The following is a 20,060-nucleotide window of genomic DNA, read 5'->3' on the forward strand; positions in this document are numbered from 1 at the left end:
TAAAAGGGTGAAATTCATTTGACAGTGCTCGAGCACTAGAGGCATTGAGGATGGGAAAAAGTAAAGCCTGGCTGGCCGCCGGCCGGCCCAATCTGGCTAACCGTCGTCAAAGAAAAGGGAATGCCCTCTCTGTCTGTTCCTCTTCCTTTGATTAGAGTCTGTCTCGAGCAATCTGGCTAGCCATCATCAAGGAAAAGGTTGATCCTTTTCATTAACTGGAGCTCAGTTTTAACTCAAGCTCAGTTCGGCTGTTCTTGAGAGACTAGTCTCGAGAGATTAGGCCCGTCCTGACATAATCATAGAGATCCAAAATGTAATGGGAAGAATAGGAGATTGTGAGGTGACTCTGTGTTGGGTCCCGGGGCACGCTGTGGTGGAGGGTAATGAGAAGGTGGACCTCGTGGCGAAGGAAAGCTTAGACAGGGAAATAGATATTCACTTGACCCTGGGGAGGATGGAACTAAGGGGTCTAATTAAAGAGGGGCTAATGAAAGAGGCAGGCAGGCAGGCTGGGAGTAGCCTAGCTGCAGCTATACCATCAACCACCCATGTTAAAACAAGGAGGGAATGATACTGCAGTTAATTAGCTAGATGCATTATCTAGGCTGGTTATACCAGGCTAGGCTGGGTGAGGGAGGAAAAGGGGAGGCACTATCACTGGGTACAGAAAAAGTGAATAAGCGATGTTACTGCAACGACTCATCTCGTAGGGATGAAGTGAAGCTATGTAGACTCAGGATTAGTGTGGGGATTAAGGGGAGCAAATGCTAATTTCGTGCAATTTTGACTTAAAGCGCGAAATTTTGCACAGATGTAGCCCAGGGCTTGCTCTAATGATTTAGCTAGGGCGCCCGAGTCTGCGACCTTCGGGGTCGCCACAGCGGCCAAATCAAGTTGGGCTCCCATTGACTTTCTATACAGGAGGAAAATACCCAGAATTATTATTTTTTTCTGGGTATTTAAGGAGGATCTGAGGGGTCTAACTAGGGGTTTGTCATGATGCTGAATCCATTGCAGGCATTTGTTTTGCACAAAAAACATTCAGTGGGCTAGAAATGGCCTCAGAAAACAATACACGTATGGGTGAGTATTCATGTTAGTCGGAGGCCTTAGGTTTTTTTTCTCGTGCTAATCAGTCTAAAAGTTCAACATTTTGCACAGATGTAGCTCAGGGCATGCTCTAATGATTTAGCTAGGGCGCCCGAGGCTCCCATCGACTTTAGTGATGAAAAGTGATGAGTCATCACTTTTCAGAGTTTTGTTGGTGTTGTGGTGACCCCGAAGGTCGCCGACTCGGGCGCCCTAGCTAAATCATTAGAGCATGCCCTGAGCTACATCTGTGCAAAATGTTGCACTTTTAGACTGATTAGCACAAGAAAAAAAACCCTAAGGCCTCCGACTAACATGAATACTCACCCATACGTGTATTGTTTTCTGAAGCCATTTCTAGCCCACTGAATGTTTTTTGTGCAAAACAAATGCCTGCAATGGATTCAGCATCATGACAAACCCCTAGTTATACCCCTCAGATCCTCCTTAAATACCCAGAAAAAAAATAATTCTGGGTATTTTCCTCCTGTATAGAAGGTCAATGGGAGCCCAACTTGATTTGGCCGCTGTGGCGACCCCGAAGGTCGTAGACTCGGGCGCCCTAGCTAAATCATTAGAGCAAGCCCTGGGCTACATCTGTGCAAAATTTCGCACTTTAAGTCAAAATTGCATGAAATTAGCATTTGCTCTCCTTAAATCCCCACACTAGATGTGGCATAGTGGACTGAACGGGAGCCTAAAATAGGAGTGGAGGCTTTTTCTCTTAAACTTTGTTTGGGCACAATGAGAACCACCAGAAGACTGTAAAAAGGTTCATTATGCACTTTTATTGAGAGGGGCGTTTCCGCAAGGCGGGTCTTAACTCAATCCTGGTGGGTTTAGGAAACACGCGAAGAATACTGCAGTTCCTCCACATGACACTGGGCTGTATGGAAGAATATGAGTAATTAAACCACCAAACCAGCGGAGGGCAGTAATACACTGGAAACGAAAAAGAAGAAGAAGCGTTAGAAGCCTTTTTGTTGTTGAAAACTACAGGATCTTTTTTTTATCATGGCGCAATCATTTAAAAAGCACAAATACTGCAGTATTTTGGAATGTCAAGATCAACACAAATCTCTCCTCCAACTCCCAACCAAGGAGGACATCAGAAAAAAGTGGTTAGACTTTATTAACGCAGGTCGTGCCGATCCGTTGGAAAAAAAGTACATTTACGTGTGTGCACATCATTTTTTGCCAGATTGTTTCAACAACTTGGGACCTTACAGTGCTGGTTTTGATAAATTACTTTCTCTAAAAACTGGATCAATACCAACTGAACGTCTCTCAACTGTACGTATTTATTTATATATAATGCTTAAAAAATGTAACAGTTTTTCTATTCTCTATTGCTTCCATCAATCCCTGTCGTGAAAGCAACTACAATGTAATGGAGATCATATAGCCATAAATTATAACTCCTGTTTATTTAGACGATTCATCTCTACATTTGCACATTTCACCTAGAAGTTAGTGGTGTTTTTGCTGCACGAGTGTTCATAACATTGTATTTTAGTTTAGTGTAAACATATTTGTTTCATTCTTGCCTCTCATGGACCAAATGCTGCACTTTTATTACAAGCTTTTGGCCCTACATAAAACGTGATGGCTCTGTCAGCTCGGCTGCGCGTATTTGGAATTGACACCAGGCCTCCAGACGGAGCCGCTCGATTGTCCACGACACTGCAAGCGGCGCGCAGGCCAGCGGACCTTGGTCCTGCTCTTCGCCCCCGAGCGCCGCAGGCGCGAGTGGCCGCGAAGAGCGGGCCAGGGCCGCGCGGCCGGCGGAGCGCCGCGCGAGTTACGAAGCCGTGGTGAATGCAATCGTTATATTTATGCCCAGGCCGTAAGGCCTGGGCAAGCCCACGATAAACGCCCTGTCCAAGCGACTACAATTGAGCGCTCCCTAGCTCCGCTTCAGCCAATCAAAAGCTTCGGTGGGCGGGGTTTCCCTGGAGGCCTGGTGTCAATTCCAAATACGCCTCGGCTGCACTGGTGTTCAACACTGAAATTGGTCCGTGTAGACACGCATACCAAACGTAACAATCCTATTTTACACCCCCTTTCTTTTCTTTTGAAGTGTAGCTATTACTTAAATAGAAATGGTGCGATAACATCACATACGGTAACAGAAAATAACGTCACTTCATCTGTACGTTTATAGCAATATATATATATATATATATATATATATATATATATATATATATATTGTTAGTTTGTTTCATCAACAACTGAAAATAAATTGGTGCCATGGCATTGGTCAGAAATCTCATTGTTCCCACATCCCATTAGTCAAAATCTGGTGATGTTAACCTGGTGAAAATACTATGCCTAAACCTAACCCTAACCTCAGTAAAACTATGCCTAAACCTAACCCTAAAACTAAATTTGGACTAATGAGATTTCGGACTTATGGGCAGTCCCCAATAAATTAATATTCTCTGGCTGCACCGGGCTGCACTGATGAGTCCTAGGTTTGGACATCTAGTCGCCGTCACCATCATATCGAATAGCGTAGAATATATATATATACTATATACTATTATTTGATTTGACTTATATGTTGACTTGAAAGTAGGGTAGGTGATTTCACTCAAGTTTCAGTTTTCTTCCTCCTTTGCCTTCCTCCAATCATGATCAAGTGGGGGCGGGCCTTGGTGCGTAAAAGCCTGCCCCCACTCGACCATGATTGGAGAAATGTCCCACTTTATCCTGATTGGAGGAAACCTGACATCCAACAGTTTTGGTGGAGCAACTGAAACTGCTTTTTTCTCCTCACAGGGGATAAGGCTGAAGTCCAAATATGGACCAAACACTGTATAATCTGAGTTCCCAGAAGTTCTTATTTTTTTGCCACTAGGGGAAACATTATAGTAATTAGTACTATCAGAACATAGGCCCATTTTGTTATTAATTAAATTAAATTAAATCACTTACCGTGTGTGTGTGTGTGTGTGTGTGTGTGTGTGTGTGTGTGTGTGTGTGTACATCAGTGAATTGATTTATTGTTTTTTATTGTCTTTTTCCCCAATAGAGTTCATCACAACAAGACGCCCACACCCACCCATGTAACAGAATACCTCTCATGATGACAGTTGAAGACCGTGACAAGGTTATTATCATTAAAGTGATCCCTGACTAATACGACAAATATATCTTAATACATTAGAATTGTCCTCTATAACTACAATGTAAAATTAAAAACACCTCAATTATTTTATTTCTTCTAGAAATAGCTAATCTTTCACTCAGTAGGGGAAATGCCTGTCGCAAGTTGATGATGTCATAAATGTCATGTGTCATTTTTATGGCATGCATGTGCAAAAAAACAAAACACAAACACATTTGAAATATTGATTTGATGCTCATATTAACCATAGGAAGTATTAAGTTTGTTTTTATTTTCACATGCATGCCATAAATTCATGCCATAAAGATCACACTTGACATTTATGACATCATCAACTTGCGACGGGCATTTCCCCTATTGAGTGAAAGATTAGCTATTTCTAGAAGAAATAAAATAATTGAGGTGTTTTTAATTTTACATTGTAGTTATAGAGGACAATTATAATGTATTAAGGCATATTTGTCGTATTAGTCAGGGATCACTTTAACAACAACTAATATAACTAGAAAAATATTGTTCCTTCGAAACAATTGTGGGCTCGCTTCTAGCCAGAAAACAATGGCTATAAAAGTACAAAATGTCAAGATCGCAGGCAGTGCTCTCTTTGACGTTACTGACGTCAAAGATTGGTCCATTTTTTCCAAAAATGTTATGCAAAAGTTGACCCGCTGGTGGCGCTATAACAGGCCAATGATAGAAGGGTGGTATCTGTTTCTTGACCTATTGGGAATGTGCTTGCAAGATTTCACGAACATCCCAGGCTGTGTTCATGATTTGAGGTGTTTTTGGCTTTGGCCACTCTATCGCTGCTTGCAGCTATATTTATTATTATTATTTTATTATTTTATTGTATGCACTTCATAGGCATGTTAGATAAAGGTCCTTAGATTGCGTGTAGAATGTTTCATGCAAATTGCTAAAAAGAAATCCTAGAATAAAAACGGTTTTAAGCGTTTCACAAACTGCTCAAAATGATATAGCGCCCCCCTTTGGCCAATTGGGGTATGATTGGTTTTAGTGATATTTGGAATAACACTCTACATCTTTGCCAAATGCCATGAACATGCTACTTTGTATGTATGATTTAGAGGCAGAAGAATAATTTGCATAAAAATGCAATATTCATTGAATTATTTAAAAAAGCATGTTTCAATTTTAAAGAAATCCGATCTGACAGATCTTTAGATATCGGTCCAAAGTTCACGTAAAAAATGTTTTGTGCACGTGACGCGAAAATTTCAGAATAAAAGCCGGTTTACGCGTTTTACAAACTGCTCAAATTGGCGGAAAATCTAAGGGCGGAGCTTACTTAACAACGACACAGATGTCTTCCGCTTGAGTCAAAGCACGCGTGTAACAAGTTGCATGTCTTCAAACGAAACGAGTCAAGACTTATGCCCGTTTGAAGTTTGAATTTTCAAACGCTTCGTATAGCGCCCCCCTTTGGCCAATTGGAATAAGATTGGTTTCAGTGATATTTGGACTAAACCTCTACATGTTTGCCAAATGCCATGAACGTAACACTTTGCATGTTTGATTTAGAGGCAGAATAATAATTTGCATAAAACCGCAATATGAATTGAATTATTAAAAATTAATGGTTTAACGTACAAACTTCTCACCACATAGACTGTATAGGTATTGGTCCAAAGTTCATGTGAAAAAAGTTTTGTGCACTTGACGCGAAAATCCCAGGAGGAGATAGATTTTTACTGTTTTTCATATAATTCCAAATTGTGGGAGACCTAAAGGTCAGAGGTCAAAAGTTAGAGGGTAAAAGTTGTTCGGCATGAGGAGACGCATAAGTGTATACAGGTTTCATGGCTGTACCTAAAACACAGCATGAGCTATACCTGTTCAAAGTTCGCACTTTCGAAGGCTTCCTACAGCGCCACCATTTGGCCGATTGCTGTATAAAATAATAGCACACGTCGCCACTGTAGGCTGAACACATTGATGTTTTTATTTTCATTTTCTCACTAAGTATGTAGGAGTAGAAAGGTGCCAAAGTATTGAGGAGAACTTACTAAACTAGAAAAATATTGTTCCTTCGAAACAATTGTGGGCTCGCTTCAAGCCAGAAAACAATGGCTATAAAAGCACAAAATGTCAAGATCGCAGGCAGTGCTCTCTTTGACGTTACTGACGTCAAAGATTGGTCCATTTTGTTCCAAAAATGTGTTGTGCAAAAGTTGACCCGCTGGTGGCGCTATAACAGGCCAATGTGAGAAGGTTGGTATCTGTTCCTTGACCTATTGGGAATGTGCTTGCAAGATTTCACGCACATCCCAGGCTGTGTTCATGATTTGAGGTGTTTTTGGCCTTGGCCACTTTATCGCTGCTTGCAGCTATATTTATAATTATTATTATATTTTTTTTGTGTGTGCACTTCATAGGCATATTAGATAAAGGTCCTTTGATTGTGTGTAGAATATTTCATGCAAATTGCTAAAAAGAAATCCTAGAATAAAAACGGTTTTAAGCGTTTCACAAACTGCTCAAAATGATATAGCGCCCCCCTTTGGCCAATTGGGGTATGATTGGTTTTAGTGATATTTGGAATAACACTCTACATCTTTGCCAAATGCCATGAACATGCTACTTTGCATGTATGATTTAGAGGCAGAAGAATAATTTGCATAAAAATGCAATATTCATTGAATTATTTAAAAAAGCATGTTTCAATTTTAAAGAAATCCGATCTGACAGATCTTTAGATATCGGTCCAAAGTTCACGTAAAAAAAGATTTGTGCACGTGACGCGAAAATTTCAGAATAAAAACGGGTTTACGCGTTTTACAAACTGCTCAAATTGGCGGAAAATCTAAGGGCGGAGCTTACTTAACAACAACACAGATGTCTTCCGCTTGAGTCAAAGCACGCGTGTAACAAGTTGCATGTCTTCAAACGAAACGAGTCAAGACTTATGCCCGTTTGAAGTTTGAATTTTCAAACGCTTCGTATAGCGCCCCCCTTTGGCTAATTGGAATAAGATTGGTTTCAGTGATATTTGGACTAACCCTCTACATGTTTGCCAAATGCCATGAAAGTAACACTTTGCATGTTTGATTTAGAGGCAGAATAATAATTTGCATAAAACCACAATATGAATTGAATTATTAAAAATTAATGGTTTAACGTACAAACTTCTCACCACATAGACTGTATAGGTATTGGTCCAAAGTTCATGTGAAAAAAGTTGTGTGCACTTGACGCGAAAATCCCAGGAGGAGATAGATTTTTACTGTTTTTCATATAATTCCGAATTGTGGGAGACCTAAAGGTCAGAGGTCAAAAGTTAGAGGGTAAAAGTTGTTCGGCATGAGGAGACGCATAAGTGTATACAGGTTTCATGGCTGTATGTATAACACAGCATGAGCTATACCTGTTCAAAGATTGCACTTTCGAAGGCTTCCTACAGCGCCACCATTTGGCCGATTGCTGTAAAAAGTAATAGCACACTTCGCCACAGTAAGCTGAACACATTGATGTTTTTATTTTCATTTTCTCACTAAGTATGTAGGAGTAGAAAGGAACCAAAGTTTTGAGGAGAACTTGATCTAGGAATAAATAAATAAATATTGACAATATCTAAAGTGTGCTCGCCTTATAGGCGAGCCCACAATAAACAAATAAATAATGACAATATCTAAAGTGTGCTCGCCTGTTACAGGCGAGCCCACAATAATGGATACTAGGAGTCTACTGAATAAAAAAAAAACTTGGGGGTTTAAAAAAAAAAAAAAAAAAAAAAAAACAGAAAACTGTATTTGTGTGTATAAAACAAACTAAAACAAAGAAATTATAAAGACAATATCCTTGGTTTTATTTCATACGCAAAGGGTGCAGTCACACCAAACTTTGATTCTGCCTTTGCAGGTGGATTGTGCCAATGCTTTTCAATGGGAACGGAGTGGTTTGTTGCCATTCGAGGATTTAAGCAAAAAAAAAAGCCAGCTGATAATATTGAGTATTCTAATGAAATATAAAATACACATTCTCAGACTAATAGTGTATCATAAATGAGACCAGCCCACCATCAAATTGACTGCATTTGAATTCTCAAAGTTACTCTTTTGGCTAAATCTGGCACATTTAACATGAAATAATACATATATTTATTAATATGTATTGTCCATGCTAAAACTACATGTTTAGCTTTCAGGCCCGGGATCAGTGTTTATTTATGGACTTTACCTGCATTTTACAATCAATTGAGAGAGGAAGGCATACATTATAGCTTCATTCAGCTTAACCTATTCCAATTTGTTCTTAGGATAAGGTATTTGTGCAGTACCAACGTTTGACAGACACAGGATGCCAGACTGACAACCTGAAGAAAACTGTTGGCACCCAGCTCTCCAAGTACACCCTAGTGGAAAGAAGAAGTAAAGGTTTGTCAAATAATATTTCTGATTTAATAACTGTTATTTCTGTGTAGCGTGAACGTTATTATGTTTCTTTAATAACGTTTGCCCTGTTTTATACTTCGTCATAGGATGGGTGTCGCAAGAAAATAGCCAATCTATAAGTTCACAACGTGTCACGATGTGATGTGAGCTTGTACTTTGGCTAATGTCAAAAAAGAAATTAAGAACCCTCTAGTGAATCCCAAACAAAGTAGAGGTTTGTCAAATGGTATATTTCTGGTAATTTAGAAACTGCATTCCAGTTATTTCTGTAGTGTTACAGTGTTGTGCTTACATCGTGCTGTGATAAAAAAAAAAAAAAGCTTTTTATTTTATTTTAATTTTTAAATTTTCTGGACATTTTTTAAAATGTTTGAATGCTGAAAATTGGTACGCTAGGTTGAAAGTAGTTGTTTTCCAATTAGGTTCTCAGGCTTGTCTGCTTACTGTGAGTGTTGCCATTGGTACACCAGTCCAAGGGAAAAGACCACCTCCAATCGAGAGCTCGACATTACGGAAGCCCTTTAAACCCTCTATAAGACGACAGCTAAAACCAGAGGATGATCATGGAGTCTTCACTGACCCTTCCATCCCTGGAGAATCTTTCTCGACAGAGTCAGCGCTGTTGTAAGTCGAATCCAGTCACATCCGCTTTATTGCTTGATCTTTTTCAGAGCTTCCTTTGTGCTCCAGACTGTATGACGGAAGCATTTGAAATTTGTGGGAGGCAACAGTCTGGCTCGCAAGACTAGTATAGTATTAATACTGTTACTGGACTGGACTGTGTTTTCCTCCCTTCGTGTGGATGTTTCACTGTCCGGAATTTACTTTACCTGCGGACCTGCCATGTCGATTTGTTTTACCTGTCAAGTTTCTGCTATGTCTTTTTTTTTTTTTACTTATGTCTAATCCCGCACATAGATACATGCCGCTATGTGGACCTAACAACGTGTTACCATTTTCGCACACTAGTACTACCTACTGTTATGTGAAGTGTGTGTATATACAGTATGTAGATGTATTTACCTTTTTTTTACCCTTTGGTTAATTAAAGTTAAAGCGATATTTCACTTTAAAAAAAAACATTTGGTCATTTTATCGTTTAATCAGGCTTTTGTGAACACCCTGAACAGATTTTAATTTGCTTGATTCAATATTTAGATATTTGATGTAAATGTTACCTGGCCCTCCTCCTCCAGGGACTCTCCCCATACACACCCATTGTAATAAACTCCATTTTAACCATGATAGATTCATTAAAAAAACGATAATGGTTTTCATTTATTTTTAATACACGGCTAGTTCACATATTAGGAGGGTAGTCACCAGGAAAAAAAAATGGTGTTTTTAATGAAGGATGGAGTTTGAAGTTACAATGGGTGTGTATGGGGAGAGGCCCTGGAGGAGGAGTGCCTGGTAACATTTACATCCAATATCTAAATACTGAATCAAGCAAATTAAAATCTGTTCAGGGTGTTCATAAAAGCCTGATTAGACGATACAATGACCAAATGTTTTTTTTTTTTTTTATCCCTTTAAATTTGTTTCCTCCTGCTTCTCCCCCTTATTCTTCTTCTTCAACAAAATGATGGAGATTATGCTGAAAAACATTTTACCCACTTCTTTACATCTAGTGTTGTGATTCTGATTAATAGTAGTATCACTTCTGGCATTCACAGACTTTTGTTTCATGTATCCTTTTCCCCCCATATATCTCCTATTCATTGTGCAGACAAGCCTCACTCTCCATAAATGATGTCCCTAAATACATTGTGGATGAAGACTGTCTCCTCCAACTGTTTGAAGACTGTCCAGCGTGTGGCTTCATGTGTGAAGTCCAGAAGACAACAAGAGGCACCTTCCTGGCTCTTCATCAGCTATGCCTCCAATGCCACTTCAGAAGAAACTGGAAGAGTCAAAAACTGGAGGTTATTTATTGTAAATAGATAGTTTTATGTATCCATAATATCCTTAATGTTGAATATTGATGTGAAAGGAATGCATAACATGAATATGTCCATGTTTTTTTGTTGTCGTTTTTTGTTCCTAATAAGGCCGGAATGATGGCAGGTGGAGATTTTGCTTTTGCTTGTGTGCGTACATCTGACCCGATCGGCGTAAAACCTTGCATGCACACTCCCAGTAGGCCAAGGAAGGCACTCTAACTCATATTGTTTTTGAATCGTTCTGTCTTTATTTTAGACCTAACGTTTTGTACTTAAAACTTTTTTTTTGTCATTGATGATCTTGTCTTCATCAACACATTCGATTAACTTTCAGTACATATTCTATTAGAATAATCAATTCACTTATAACACCCACTGATTTATTTTTTCTTTCTTTTTCTTCAAACCCTTACCAACCTCCTCAGTCAACAGCTTATAAATTGTTTATTATCCGTTAGACAAAGTAACCAAACTTCCCTAGATGCATGGGAATTCTTAGCCTACTGTTTACAGATGGGCACGTTACTGTACCAAGACCAGTAAGACACCCTATGGGCGAGAAGCGACCACCTCACCCACGCATCCGCCTGTGTGACAGCAGATTCATCGATTCGTATCGTATCGCCTCTCTCTGCCTAGCGCAGCATAGCAGCGCACTTGGCCAAAGAGAGAGAGGGGGAGAGAGAAAGGGAGAGAGAGAGAGAGCATGAACCATAATGAGAGAGAGTGTGCGTGCATAAAGCTTCACTGTGACTCACCATAGACGTCTTCATAGAAATAACGATGCGAAAAAAATAGATATCTTTTTAATTTGATTTACACAGGGCCTTCCAGGCGGCGGGCCCTGGCGCTTAAGCACAGGTTAGTCCAATGGTTAATCCGCGCCTGGTCAGAAGAGTGACAGAGAGACAGACAGACATGAGGTTGAGGTTTTCATACTAAGTAGCGACCTACGGTCAATAACCAAATAAATGAATGTAATGTAACCAAGAATCATTCCAACTGCAGAGATGACTGGTCATCTATTCTCTCTTTTACAGGCAGTGCCGTCGGGTGACCCTCACAGCTGCACCAGTGATCCAGAGAGTTCTGCTGCTGCCATCACTGAAATTATTGATTTCAGTGATTGGGATCCACTGGAGCACGACAGTATGCCTGGTTGTGATGAGGAGAGGAAGAAAGAGAAGGCGGAGAAGGTCCGCCTCCAGCACGAGTGTTGTTGCATGCACTCCAGCAGCAACAACACAATACATACACAACACAAGCAGCTAGGCTAGGCTGAGGCACACAAGCTGATTTAGCTCAGTGAACTGTAAACTATTTACTTGGGAATTATGTTCAATAGCGGGTGGTCCAATTTTACGGACCCGTTCAGAATTGGACCGTAATAATTTTACCCGGAGCCGAATGGACCCTGCTAGTTATTGGAAATAATGAGTTCCAATACCCTAGCAATACAGAGAGTTGTCGGACCGTACCCGTACAAAATATGTGGCCCCGGAATGAACGAATGCCAATGTTCTTATCAAGAGTTGTGGAGCATTTAAATAAGACTTCTTCTTTCTTTCCTAAACGTCGCCCTGCTGGCAGTGGCGCAGCACCCCAGGTCATAACATGATGTAACAGCCAGTCAATCAATGCGGAAAGTTAAATTAGTAAATAAAAATAAGTCCAAGTTTTCTTTAATCCTTCTTCTTAGGCTAGTCATTGCTAATGCTAATCATAATTTTCTGTCACGTGTTTCTTGTAGATCATTATCATCTGCTTTCCATTGTGCTTTGCAAAGCATAACGGGAGGTGACAACACGCTATGACAACTCGCTTGTTTTACCATTGTGAACTATTAACCAACACGTTACATTAATATCAACAATCTTTGATATAACTGCCCCAGAGTGCCTAACTAACTTTATTTCACCATCAAGGCATCAGATGACAGTGAGTTCTACAATCATTTGTGAACTACTGTCGCAATAAATGATCAAACTTAAACAGCACGGCAAGACTACAGACCACAGTTGAAAAACGGTTTGCCTCCCATCAGCAACGCCTGCGCTTGATTAGGGACAGGTTTAAATACCCTGTAACCCTGGCAACCTTGGCCTTGCTGTGATGCACTGTGATTAATTAGCATAACAACATAAGATAATGGCTCTTATATTATCCATTATATATAGTTATTATCCGTTAAGACAAAGTAGACAAATTTACCTAGATGCATGATCTTAGCCCACTTTTTACAGATGGACACGCTACTGTACCAAGATAACCAAATGAATGTATTGTAACCGTGAGAGAATCATTCCAACTGCAGAGATGACTGACTGGTCATCTATTCTCTGTCTTTTACAGGCAGTGCCCTCAGGTGACCCTCGCAGCTGCACCAGTGATCCAGAGAGTTCTGCTGCTGCCATTACTGAAATTATTGGTTTTAGTGATGAAAATGAGTCCTCGGTTGAAGGATCTAGTGAGGTGGATGAGGGAGAACACAATTCAGACAGTGATTGGGATCCACTGGAGCACCACAATATAGACAGCAAGCTTGCAGACAGTGAGTCTGAGTCTGATGCAGATGAGGAACATGAAAAGAATTGCCGTAAACTCTGTCCTGATTGTGGATCATTTTTCAACAGTCAGAATCAGAAGGCTCACATATGTGAGAACAAAAAGCCCTATTCTTGTTTTGTGTGTGGCAAGAGATTTTTATCTGAGGTTAATCTAAAAACTCACATTAAGACCCATGAGGATGGCTACAAGCATGAGTGCAAGTACTGCGGCTTAACCTTCAGAACAAGGCATAACAAACTCCTCCATGAGCAGAGCCATCCTCCTGCAGAGAAGCCTTATCAATGTCCTGACTGTCCAGAGGTGTTTGCCAAGATGCTAGAGCGCCGTGAACACCTGCTGAGTCACAGAGGCCCCACAAGACATATTTGTCTCATATGCAACATGGAGTTTCCTGATAACTATAAACTGGAAAGGCATGTGGTTGTGCACACATTAGCAAAGCAGTTTGTATGTGAGGTGTGCCAGCGCTCATTCACCCAGTCAAGCCACCTCAAATCCCACATGCGTGTCCACACAGGAGAGAAACCCTATCAGTGTCAGCACTGTGACAAGTCCTTTAATCACAATGTTAGCCTGAAGAGTCACATCCAACGTTATCATGGACAAGTCCCTGACCCAGGGATGAAAGTTCAGACGGGGAAGGCAAGTACGAATGTGTCTAAGGTAGAAAAGGATGAAACAAATCAAATGAATAGAAGTGGTGTTAATGTTCAGGGGGCTAAAACGGATGAAGCGGATAGCACTGGTGTTGATGCTGAGGGTGATGAAATGGAGAGCAGCTGTATTGATTCTGATGAGGCTGAGCAAAGTAACACATTGTGCAACCCTGAGCATGGTTGTGATGAGGAGAAGAAAGAGAAGGTGAGGAAAAGAAAAAGGTGCACTGGTAGACCTAGAGGAAGGCCTAAGAAGAATGCAGTGATCACCTTAGATGATCCGAACCAATTGAAGAGATTGTGTGTTAGTAATGAGAAACAGTGACTCAACAGATGAGGAGCACGAGCATGGCAGTGACCCAATATTTGAACCAAGTAAAAGGAAGAGGAGTAAAAAGATAAAAGGGAATAGGCAGACCTAGAGGAAGGCATAAGAGCATGCAGTGAGATGTATTCATGGTGAGAAGGAGAGAGGCCAGGGAAATGTCTGACTGTCTTGTATTTGTCAATGTGGATTCTGGAAACCCCCAGGGGTGCTTATTGATCATCTTCACAAGTAAAGGAATACTGGACCAAATGACAGACAATATTGGACCAAATTTCTTTTTTCCCCCCGCATTTCTAATGCATATCAAATTGGCATCGCATTGTGTTGTGAATTGAGTATTGTGGCGAAATCCACTAGAAAGCACAATGTCTGCAGTATTATTGGATGTACAGACCAACATAAATCCTTGCACATTCTCCCAACTAAGGACGATCGTAGAAATAAGTGGATGAACATTGTTAACGAGGGTTGTGCCGTTCCGTTGGCAAAAAGTACATCAATGTTTGTGCACTGAAAATGTCCACAACTGGGAAGCTTACAACTTTGGTTTAAAATTATGTATTTATTGATTTATTTAATGGATATCATACATCACAATGTTATTTTTAATTAATTAAATAAATAGTTTTGATTATTAGCACTAGTGTTCTTTGGGTAGAATGTTCCCAGAAATCGGATGTGTTTTCTGCACAAGTCTTCTTAAAGGGGCCACACCATTAATTTCAAAGTTTTCTATTTTTTCTATTTTCTTTTCCCCCCAGTGTCTTTTCCCACAAAAAAAAAAATACATTTCAATTCATTAACTCTAAAGCGTCCTACAGACAGGCGGCGGTTGCCGCGGGCTTTCTCGATTGGATCAGTGGGGATCATGCTGTGGTGTAGACACAAACACACACTCCGCGAGTTCTGAGGTGGAAAGACGAGTGATGGAGGTTACTCCGCGAGTAGACGCCGGGTCGTACTCGTATTTCACAAAGATGACCACTATCCAGCTCTTTCCGCCCGCGAGCGCTTGCATGAATGAGCACGCACCCGGTAATTTCGCGGGACCGCGCCTGCTCACCTCACTGCTCCCAAACTTCTCCTTGTGGCCAAAATAATCACACGCCTCTCATTGAAAATGTATTACTAGGACGCGGCAACCGCGCCCCGTCTGAAAGGCGCTTAAGCCTTGCTTAAGCGGGGCGGCATAGCTCAGGGGCATAGCGGCATAGCTCAGGGGTAGAGAAACCGTTATTAGAGCACGAAGGGTTCCCGAAGTGTTCCCAGTTCGAATCCGGGCTCCCCCTGAGTTAATGTCGAAGGGTCCTTGGGCAAGACTCTGAACCCCACATTGCTCCCGGTGAGCTGGTTGGTGCCTTGCATGGTTTCCTCCGCCACCGGTGTATGAATGTGTGGGTGAATGTAATGCACAATCTCTGTAAAGCGCTTTGGATAAAAGCACTATATAAATGCACCATTTACCATTTTTCATTGCTGTGATTTTCTGAGTGGATGTGTCAGAACGGTTCTCTCCTGAAATGAGCCCAGGGCCTACATATAGGCCCTGGGCTCATTTCCATAGTACCGCCTCCCTCCACTTCATTCTCCTGTAGATTGCCTACAAGGAGCGTTACTTTCTGGGAGGGCTCCACCTCCACAACTCTGTCCTCTCTGTTCACCATAGACATAGAAAGGTAGACGCCTCCTCTGGCTCTGGGGCGTTGGTAAAAGAGGACTTGCAAGCTTCCGGAATTCTGAAGGACTCTTCCTTGTGCGTCACAGAATGGGATGCTCTGTAAGCCTATCAGATGCGGGACTCCCTCTTTCCCACTGCAGGGGGCAGAGTGCCTTCCACAGTTACGCACTTCCACCAGTCCTGTTTTACCAGTCGCACCAATGAACTTCAGCGGCGGACGAGGTATCTAGCTTTCTATATCTGTGTCTGTTCCCTACCAGCGCCATGTTTTTACTTCCTCGATTCAGTTCAGTGTGATACAGGATTGCATTACAAGCCTTTTTTCTTTGAAAAGTACAGGATTTCTTTTTATTTATATTTTATTCATTAAAATTCAGAAATCATCAAGAAAGCACAATGCCAGCCTGGGCCACAGGGTAGTGGTCCAGGCACCTAGGCTGGTAATCCAGCCCTTGCAGCGTTGCAGGTTCGAGTCCCGATCCTGAAGACCTTTGCTGCGTGTCACCCCCCCATCTCTCTCCCCGTTTCCTGTCAGCCTACTGTACACCTATCATTAAAGGCAGAAAAAGCCCTAAAAAGAAAAGCACAATCCCTGTAGTATTTTATGATGTAAAGACCAACACAGATCTCCACATCTTCTCCCAATTAAGGAGGACATCAGAAAGAAAGTGGTTGGACTTTATTAACAAGGGTCGTGCTGTTCCGTTGGACAAAAAGTACATTTATGTTTGTGCACATCACTTTTTGCCAGATTGTTTCCACAACTTGGGAGCTCAGCTTACAAGAAAAAGAGAGGAAGGATCCGAGCACTCATAAGATGCCCTGATGAAGACCCTGAGTGGGTTGAAACACGTTGGCTTTTATTATTCTGTTATAAAATAAAGTACACAGCTTTTACGTCCGTTCCCCTCCTTTTTAACTTTTTGAGTGCTCGGATCCTTCCTCTCTTTTTCAAGTTTTATCCCACTGATCCTAGAAGCACCCACCACACGTTTTTTTTAACTTTGCTGCTACCTCCTGAGCACCTAGTTTCTCTTTGGAAGCTTACAACTTTGGTTTTGAAAAACAACTCTCTTTAATAATGGGATCAATACCATCTGAACGTCTCTGGACTAATTATTTATTTATACACAATACTTTTGTTTTGTATTAAAAATTTAACAGAGTTTGAGTAGACTTTACAGCAATGTGTGAGCTAGCTGACTCTTTCATGCAGGGGGTGCAAGAGAGGTTGATTGATTGATTGATTGATTGATTGAAGACTTTACTAGAAGTTTGCATAGGAAAAGGTACAGTTTCATGACGGTACAGTTCACTGGTACAAGGTCTACTAAAAGGAGATCCATGAAAAGACTAAGCTTATTTCCACAGGAAACCATTTAAGTATCTCATATAACATTGAATGACAGACGAATAGAACACAGTACTATGCAGTAGATATGTAAAGAAAAAAAATGATGGAACAAAAAAAGAAAACAGTAAGTCTAAACAATTAGAAAGTTGAATCCTACACATTAGAAAGTTGTCACTCCATCGGAGTCCATCCTCTTTGTTGTAGTGGTCCTAGTCTTTTAGTGCAAACACGTGACATTTTTAGGGAATAGCTGTGAGTGTGACAGTGAAATACACCAGTAAGACTCCCTAATCGGGAGATAAGCGACCGTAGGTCACATGTATACACAAAGAGTAGGGAGCAGTGTCCCCAAAAAATGTGGACGGATCCATGTTGATGACATGAGTGTAGACATACTGTGTAGCGATTTGCGTGATTTTAGGGCAAAAATTGGAGGAGCAGTGTCCAAAAATGTGCTTTCAAAAATCGGCCTGAAGGTGGCGCTAGAAGAGGGCCATGTGAGAAATGAGGGGTGGGGTCTCCGCGCCGCCGAGGCGGACGAATAGGTACCGGCCCCGGCTCTCCCGGTCGCTCCTTGCCCAAGTTACGGCATTTTATGTGCGCTGCAGTGGCAGGGGGTCCTCCACTGGGGGCGCCACCACTTTTGCATCCGTTCTGGAGCACAAGGAGTCGGTGGTCCCCGGGAATTCCCCGTGAGCAGCCCCGTTGGGGTGGTCATTTGGTCATTTTTGCACATTTGGAAATTTTTTACATCTGGGGGTCCCCCAGGGACCTGGGGGTCCCTGGAGCTCCGGGGGTCCTTGGAGGTTTTAGTTTGGCAGGTAAGGAGTGTGTGTGCAAAATCTGGCATGGATCGGGGCAACGGTTGCGGAGATATGAGCAGGGCAAAAGTGTGACGTGTGACGTGTGACGGACTGACGCACGGACACCTGGTGGAGCTTTCTGTAGTAAGTGCGACCTACGGTCGCAACTACGCTACGCGTGATTCAAAATAACAACGCAGTTCGGCAAGTGGAGACGCCCCTCTCCACTCTGATTGGCCTCTGATTGGCCCGTGGCGGCACCCGGGTGGGGACGCTGTCATCTCTGTCAGGCACGTAGCGTTACTTTAACAATAAAAACCCGAGTTAAGTTATCTTGAGTATGACAGTAGTTCGGGTTTTAATGTTAAAGTAAAGGCGAATTCGAATAAGCTTTAAGGAAATGCTGAGTATGAACGTTAATTCACATTTTATGGTTTCCTTATTGTTTCCTACAGCCCATGTTTCACAACTGTATTACATTTTTGGTGTCTTCTAAGTTATGTCTGCATTTTCTAGTAGTGAACAAAACAATACAGTATATTTTTATCTTTTCAAAGTGTGTTGTGAGCCGTTTTCACTAATTATAATTTGCCGAACTCCGTTGTTATTTTGAATCACGCCTACCAAAGCCTGGTAGGCGAGGTTACCAAACATGTGGCGGCGCTGTGGCACAGCTGAAATCATCATTTGGGGGAAAGTAGGCTACCATTCTCCCATCAGCAATAATGGGTTTGAAGAATAGATGCGTTTTGGGTTGTTCACCATCCCAAACTACACTTTTCAGTTTCCCCAAAACCCCATGGCTGCGTGCTCGTTGGTTGGAATTCATACATTTTGAGGAGGGTGGTATTTCTGACAGTTCCAGGTTGTGCGCCAGACATTTCACGGCGGACAGTTTCAGAAACCAAATGGCCCATGGCATGGGCTTCAACGCTCGCCTGCTACTCGCGGAAAATGCAATTCCCACAGTACACACTGTCGGGGCCTCAACTGTGTCAAATCCTCCTTCTAGAGTAAGTAGCCTACCTTTGCCTATATGTTTTTCATGCTAGAGACTAGCCCTGAAACATAACGGTACGACCGATAATGTTTTCAGGATCAGTCCTAGCAAGGAAAGAGCTAGCCAACGTAAGCGGTGCAGGCGCACCTGTGTGCGTGCGTGCGTGCGCGCGCGTTGCCATGTGTGTTTGTTGTTGCTATGGGCAGTTGGGCACCCTTTGTTCCACCCAGTGTCCCACCTCCCCAAAACTGTTTGCATTCTTAGTATTCGGTGCCATTTTAGCCTAGAAACGTTTTAAAAAAAAAAGCATTTTAAAAAAGGATTTTAAGATATTTTCTGAAAGAGGGAATTTTCAGCTCTAAGAAAAAAACATCTGTCCAGCTTAATTAATTATTTCCTAAATGCATCACACATGAATGGACAAATGTCCCCCCTGTTACAGGTTTGATTTTATGCTTTTTTTATTGTATTACTCATGTATGGTCTGAGTAAGATTTTGATATAGACCTATTTATCGACCATATTTTCTGGAGTTTGTGTTTTTTTGAAAAATGTTCACCAGTTACTGTATAATGACATATGCCAAAATAAATACTTACCCAGAATGTCCAAATAAAATAATCTGGCAAAAGTGCTCTATTTATTCAAGCAATCTGGTGCTGGTGATTAATAGAAAGAAAAAGAAATATGTATACAAATGTGGGGGTGAGGTATTCCTTTAACCCATTGTTTTTCAAAGTGTGGTCCGGGACCCCCAGGGGTCCTTGAGGGAGTTCCAGAGGGTCCCCAGCTAAATGATAGTTAGGAACAAAATGGACCCTTATTGGGTATGTAACTAAGAGTGCACAAATGGAACCAAATGGACCCATCCATTTGTACACTCAGAGTTAAATTAACATTGACAAGATTGAGGTTTCAGAGAGAAATGCCATTAAATGGTAGCCTAGTTCCAGACCCTGAATCGCTAGCCACACCCCTTTAATTTTTTTGTTTCTGTGAATAATGAAGTGAAACGAAATGTCAATTCAGGCTGAGTGTCAGGCTAATTAAATGGGGGTCCGTAGCCTAATGCTTGTCAAACGGGGAGTCCTTGAAA

Source organism: Nannobrachium achirus, assembly GCF_963921795.1.
Source record: "Nannobrachium achirus genome assembly, chromosome: 5".
Lineage (NCBI taxonomy): Eukaryota > Metazoa > Chordata > Actinopteri > Myctophiformes > Myctophidae > Nannobrachium > Nannobrachium achirus.